Source organism: Meleagris gallopavo, chromosome 11 (genome assembly GCF_000146605.3).
Source record: "Meleagris gallopavo isolate NT-WF06-2002-E0010 breed Aviagen turkey brand Nicholas breeding stock chromosome 11, Turkey_5.1, whole genome shotgun sequence".
NCBI classification, from domain to species: domain Eukaryota; kingdom Metazoa; phylum Chordata; class Aves; order Galliformes; family Phasianidae; genus Meleagris; species Meleagris gallopavo.
In genome coordinates, this window is record NC_015021.2 from 18281023 (window position 1) to 18287565 (window position 6543).

General features: G+C 36.6%; 1 protein-coding gene across 5 annotated transcripts in view; it reads right to left on the reverse strand.

Moving 5' to 3' along the window:
- NLGN1 (neuroligin 1) overlaps positions 1-6543 on the reverse strand; it is a 281404-nt gene that overhangs the window by 51806 nt on the left and 223055 nt on the right. The window lies entirely within an intron of this gene.

Genomic DNA, 6543 nt, shown 5'->3' on the forward strand with positions numbered 1-6543 from the left:
TTTTGCAAAAATCTCACATCATCAATAATTAATTCTCTGATCTAAATACTGGATAACAACACATTCCAGAAATTAGGAGGAAAAAACTAAACTAGTTGTCAACATCATACTGAGTAATTCAAATAGAACTGGAATATCCCGAGGGTGGATATGAATAAACAATTCATGAGAAGCTGGTAAATTACATTTCAGCTTCTGTTCATTGCAGAACTAGATCCTAGTCAAATACTTAGCTCTATCGAATGAAGATAGCCCATTGGGCTTAGAATAAAGAGCATTTCTTAAGAGTTTTTCTTGTGTGTTTATCCTGTGCAGGACAGGTTTTGTTTTATTTTAAGTGATCTTGAAAACAAACAGATGAGATTATATTAGACAAGGTCAAAGAGGGAATCTGATAGCCTGCAGCAAGCTGGGTTAGTCCTTAATTCTTTCATAGGGTATACAAAAAATAATGAACTAAAAAGGATATGACTTTCAATTTCTAGACCAGCTTGTAAGATAACATGAAAAATGAGTACAATTTAGAATATCTTCATGCTACATTTAGAAGCATTTGTAAAACACAGATGAGCCAACAGTATGTGATTCTTCTAAGACCATAGTTCACATTCATTTTATAACTCTAAACAAAATTATTTTAAACCTGTGGAGCAAATCAATACAAAAGAGAACATCACCAAATACTATTCAGTGCAAAATTGATGGCAAAGATTCAGAGAATGTTTTAGGGCACAAGGATCCCATAGTCAACCTGGGGAAAGTGACATTTCAAAACAGAGTCAACTTCAAAACTGAGTTGAACTTTGAAGGTGGGCCAAGTCGCTCAGGCTTTAACCAGACCTATCTTTCTTATCTCTGATGACAGAGGTTGCAAAACACCTCTGGTCAACTTTTTCCAATCTTCGGCCACCCTCATGAATACTTTTCCTAATAACTATGCAGAAGTTCTCTTGTTGCAGCATAATCCTAGATTTTTGCGCTACTTACCAGCACAAAAGCCCGTACCACTCTGTCTCAAAGTAAGTTGCTAATTTGTGTAATGCCAGGACAGCACCACTTAGAAAGCTGAGAGCTCTGAGAATTTTCTCCACTTTTATGGAGGTTGTGAATAATCCCTGAAAATGGAAAAATATCAGATCTCCTGTTGTTGAGCCCAACTGCAAGTTTCACTTGCTTGTTGAAGGATACTCCCCAGTGAATTCACCCTCCTCCCATTGGCAGGAAGAGAAAATAAGGAGAAAAACTGCAGCAGAGAGGTCAGATGAAGGAGAAAGCCGTAAAATAGTGCTGCCTTTACCAGCATAAACAATAACAATCAGATCTAATTTCATAGTACTGACTACATACTACAAGTACTACATACATACTACAAGTAGCATGATCAAGACTGAGTTGCTGCACAACACATACCAAAGAATGTCATTTTAAAACTGACTTTATTTTATACATATGTATTTGCAAGCACTGTTTGCAGAATTGCATTTTGACAAAGTCATTAGGACAAGCTTGAAATTCATTGTTAACTGCCTCATTTACTTCCCCTAAGACCAAGTCCAATTTACCTACTAGTTTATTCCTCCACGGTACTGCTGGTGAACCAGACTATATTCTTTTGTTGGCTGTCCGATTAACTACAATAACTATAAATATAATAAATACAATAAATAAAGTCCAATACAATTATTGGATCTGGCACTGCTTCTGCTAGATATAGTTTGGCATCAAGTGTGAGATTCATTCGTGGAACAGCCCTAGGACTGTTGAAATGTCAGGGCCATAAAAACTGGATGCTGCTCCTCTTTAGGGCATTGGTGAAGTATTATGAAGGAAATGTACAAACACCTTACTAGCCTTCTCCTACCACTAGAAACATGCTTTGGGGCTGTTAAAGAAGTTTGAGAGTAAATGGAACAAAAATACAGCAAGGTGAAATGGTGAATAAGCTTCTGGGATGCTTAACGTTCACACTTGGAGCTCTGGCAAGAGAGGTGAGGGAAGCATGTGGGATTATTAGTCAAGCAAAATAATCAGGAATGAAATGCATATTGTTAGCTATACCACAATATCATGTGATGAACCAATAAATAGCAGCAAAATGGCAACTTCTATAATGAAAATCAAAATCATTCTCACCTCAACCTTCCCAGATTTATTAACATGAACTGACACTCCAGCCAGAGATGCCCTGACAGTCAGATATTAAGTGAAGGTTGTAGGTAATTTTAACAATATTTTCCTGTTCAGATGTTACGTTTGATTTGTTTCTACCTGCTACCATAGCTTATACTGACAGCATTAAAAATGGGTTACTGCACCGTGGTATTTTACCAAGGTTCACATCATTTCTTGTTACTTCATTTCATGTGGCAACACGACAGAGCACAGTTTGATATAATGTACCACGGCCTTCTGTATTAGAAAGGGTCAAACATTCTCAAAACAGTAATATTTATATTGCAATGGATATTAATAGAGTAGTGTTAAGTTATATCAAACTGTGGCAGCAGGTTATTTTCCATTTTTTTTATTTAATATGGATCATACACACTAGGTTACATCAGTCAATACCAGGTACCAGGAAATTATTTCTGTAGAAAAGAGAGAGAATGAGAAGAAAAAAAAAAAAAGGATTAAAATAAAATAAAATAATTGACTGTCTTTCCTTCCTCAAAATTCACAACAAAATACTTTGCATTGGAAACATCTAAGTTCGTGGCTATGCACACTGTCTGGCATAGTCATGGTAAAACACTTGTCTGTTTGTGGACAGTGCAAGAATACATTTCCTATATCCTCTGCAGCAATTTGTACACCTCATTTAGTCTCCCTCTACTTGCTATTTAGCAAGAATTTGGTATTTCCCACTAAAATTATGGCAAGTATGTCTAAAGTACATCGAAATGTTAAAGGGAGAGTTTTAGCAAGAGCCACAATAAAGAGTAATGTTTAAAAAAACAGAACAGTACACAAAATCAGAATTTCTTTGATTGCGTAACGTGTATTGGGAAATTAGCAATAAAGTAGCAGAACATCAAACATCTGATAATGTCTGATGTCTAAACATCTGATATCTTATTGATAAGTTTCTAAAGCTTATATTAACTAAATGACGTATTTACTCCACAATGGCACAGTTGAGTTGCGTAGACACAAATAGTCTCACAGACTGTTTCTCTATTTGGTGCTACCCAAGATCCTAGAAATGTAAGCTTTCTGTGAGCTATCACTGGCAGTTGGCAAAAGTATAACTGTTGGTATAAATTTAAGCCAATTTAACTTAAAAACAGGTGCAAAAGACTGTGTTATTTGGGTTTAAGCCAAACTCATTTAAGATCATTTCAATCAATATGAATTGACTTAACGTTAAATTTAATTAAACCAGTCCTAAAAAATAAATTGAAATTGCCTTAATGAGAAGCTATATGGGAGTAACTTAAATTAGGTTTAAAAATTACATATGGTAAAATGTGCAACCATCTTTCATAGGCAAGTGTCAGAAGTTAAAGATGTAAGTCAATATTACAAGAGTTTCTGATCCTAACTGTTGCCTGAAGCCGAGCACACAGCCCATGCTGGAATTCCTGCTGCACAGCAAGATGGGAACGTAAAGGTGCTCTGACCAGGCCTGTCCTCCAGGAGTGGTCTTCTATAGCACACCGTAAACAACGGGAATAACTTTCTTGGAAATAATCAACTGTTGTTGAGCAATGACCGTTTCTCATTTAAAAAAAAAAAAAGAACATTGTTGTATTCTCAACAAAATACTTATTTAAAAAAAAAAATTTGTAGAAACATATTTCAAAGCAATGCTTTGTTCTGAATGACATTTTTTTAAAGATCTCAGAATTCAAAATTTCCTTCTGTAATATATTTTGACATTGCCTTTTTTGTTGCTGTGTTACTGCACTCCATGACAGCAACAGTGCACTGTAATTAGTGATACTGTCAACTATTACATAAGAGCTAAAATATGTCAGTATTAAAATCAAAGACACGTCTGCCACCAAGTATTGATGAAAACATGTTACTTGTTCTGAAACGTATCCTGCATAGATTATGATGGAATAGCCTGACACCTCCACAATCAATAATACACAACAATACCCTTAAAATGGCTTTAAAAGCAAAAGGAAATATTTCAATTATGCTAGTCGATAACACATCAGATCAGAAGTAGCAGTGAGAAGAGCAGCAGACTGCCTCTTCTACTCTATTTGTAAAAGTTCATAACAGAAATCCAAAGAACTTCCTTGAAACATCGAGATTTCCTTGAAACACCACTTTCCAGGAAAAGACATTCTCCTAGAAAACATCTATCTAGTTCTTCACTCTCATTTCTTTCCATTTGCTGTACTTATCAAATCTAAGCGCCCCTACAACTTGCAAGCATATCATAAAACTGACAAATGACATTCCCAATGAACAAGCACAAAAGAGTCTACATCTGTATCTTCTACAAATACATGTAGAAAAAATGCTCTAAGTTTACCCTTGGTTTCTTTATAATCTGACACATTAAACTTCTCATTAATTACCACGACCTCAGAATACCCAGCATAGCACGAACACTGATGTGCTGTTACATAAAGAACTGTTGAAGGTGGGAGTTTTTCAGCTGCTTTCTAATTGCCAATTTCACAGAACCCTGGAGTGCGTACACTCAGCTCCAGGGGACCGGTTTGCTCTTCTACCCAAAAGGACTAAAACTATAAACAGAGGGAAAATGAGAATATTTTATGGCAGAAGAAGGAGAAGAACCAACGGACAAGTGAAACATCCAGGTTTAGGAGCCAAAATCACGAGCAGAGTTATCCTCAGCCAACAACCAGGGAAGCGTGCAGAGGCACGCAGCCAAACAGCAGAGTTGGGCCATTGGGCAGCAACAACTGAACTCCACCTTCATCAGAAGAACAGGTGATAGGGAAGGGTGGGAAAAAAAGGCAGCAGATGGGAGGAGGAGGAGGCGTGGAAGAGCAGAAATGCAATTAACAGTTTTCCGAGTGCTTTAAATGATTTTGAATTGAGAACTGCTAAAATTCACAGATAACAACAAACAAGCATTTTCCACCTGTAGCTGCCAAGTGCTCCAGGAGGAGCCACGCAACATTAACTCCATGTGTGGATAACAAAACTGAGGCACACAAAAGGAAAATTAAAGGTGTCCAACAGGCTCGTTTTAGAAACAGGCTAAATAATGGGCACAGCTTCATCTCCACCTGCATTTCCTATGTATTTTTCCTTAGTTAATAACTTTTTCTATAATTAAACAGGTAAGCTTGTGGATAGTAGTGCAGGATGGAGCAAAATGAGCCCCTGCAGAAGGGGAGCCTATGAAGCAACACATAGTGGACTTGTACAGTTTGAGAATCCCAGCTTAAGAAACTAGGAAATGGTTATTCTTAAATGGTCTTCTAGACAAACCCAGTGATCTTACCCTTTTAAATTAACTGATATTTATGAACATGACAGGGAAGACATTTCTCAAAGATCTGAAATTCACATTTAACGTAATTTACTGGGAACAGAAGGTTCTCAAACCTTGAAGATAGCCATTAGCATTTCACAATAATTTAGCATTTAGTATGTAGTCAGGTCACTTTTAAGTACCAGTAGACGAACTCTTCAGACAGAATGTATTCTCAAGATGAGTGCTAGAAACTCTGCAAAATCTTGTCATTATAGGCGATAAAAACGTTAGCTGATGTAATAACATTTGGGGAAAAAATGTGGACAATTTTAAATTCCAGCAGAACAGTAAATTGACCTTTCATAATGAAAATGACTAACCATATATTTCAAAAAAGGAAAAAAAAAATACAGACATCATAGCGTGTAAAAATGATGAGAAGGTAGCAGCATGTCTGACACTGACTGTTCTACCACTAACAATGAGTCTCCCCCACCCCCTTTCCTCTGTTAGTTATTTTCTTACTCTATTAAGGAATCCTGCTGGTGAAAGTATTAAGGTCAGACCTTCACGTGCACTGGAGCCAGTGCTGGGAGAGGAAGTAAAAAAAAGAATCTCTCTTTACCCTTTTATTTTTAGTTTTAATTTGACCTGATAGCTTGTTGCACTTTGACTTGCACTGTTTCCTATGCAGTCACTGTTTCCTATGAGAAGTCACATCCAAAAGTTAAAAGATTGTAAAAATCAACGTTTCTATACACTGAACTTCACAGCTTTCCTGACCAGGCAGGAATCATCTTGCCCTAGATGTAAAGAACAGATACTCTCCAAAAACCCTCTCTGAAAGAGCTCCATTAGCAATGGTTTACGAACTACCAAGCCTGTTGTGTGGGAAGGCTAGCTGGAAAATTCTGCACGTTCCTATAAAATTAGAATGCTGCAAGGATATGAAAAAAAGAAAAACTTTTATAAATGTTTCTTAGTTTCATAACATTGCTCAAAGACTAGGAGGGAAAAAAAAAAAAAAAAAACCACATACACAAGAAACCTTTACGTAGTAGAATGTCTTCAAATTCCAGAATGAGAATATTCCCTTTTTTGTCTTCAGACGTATTCAACACAAAGTAATTTCAGCA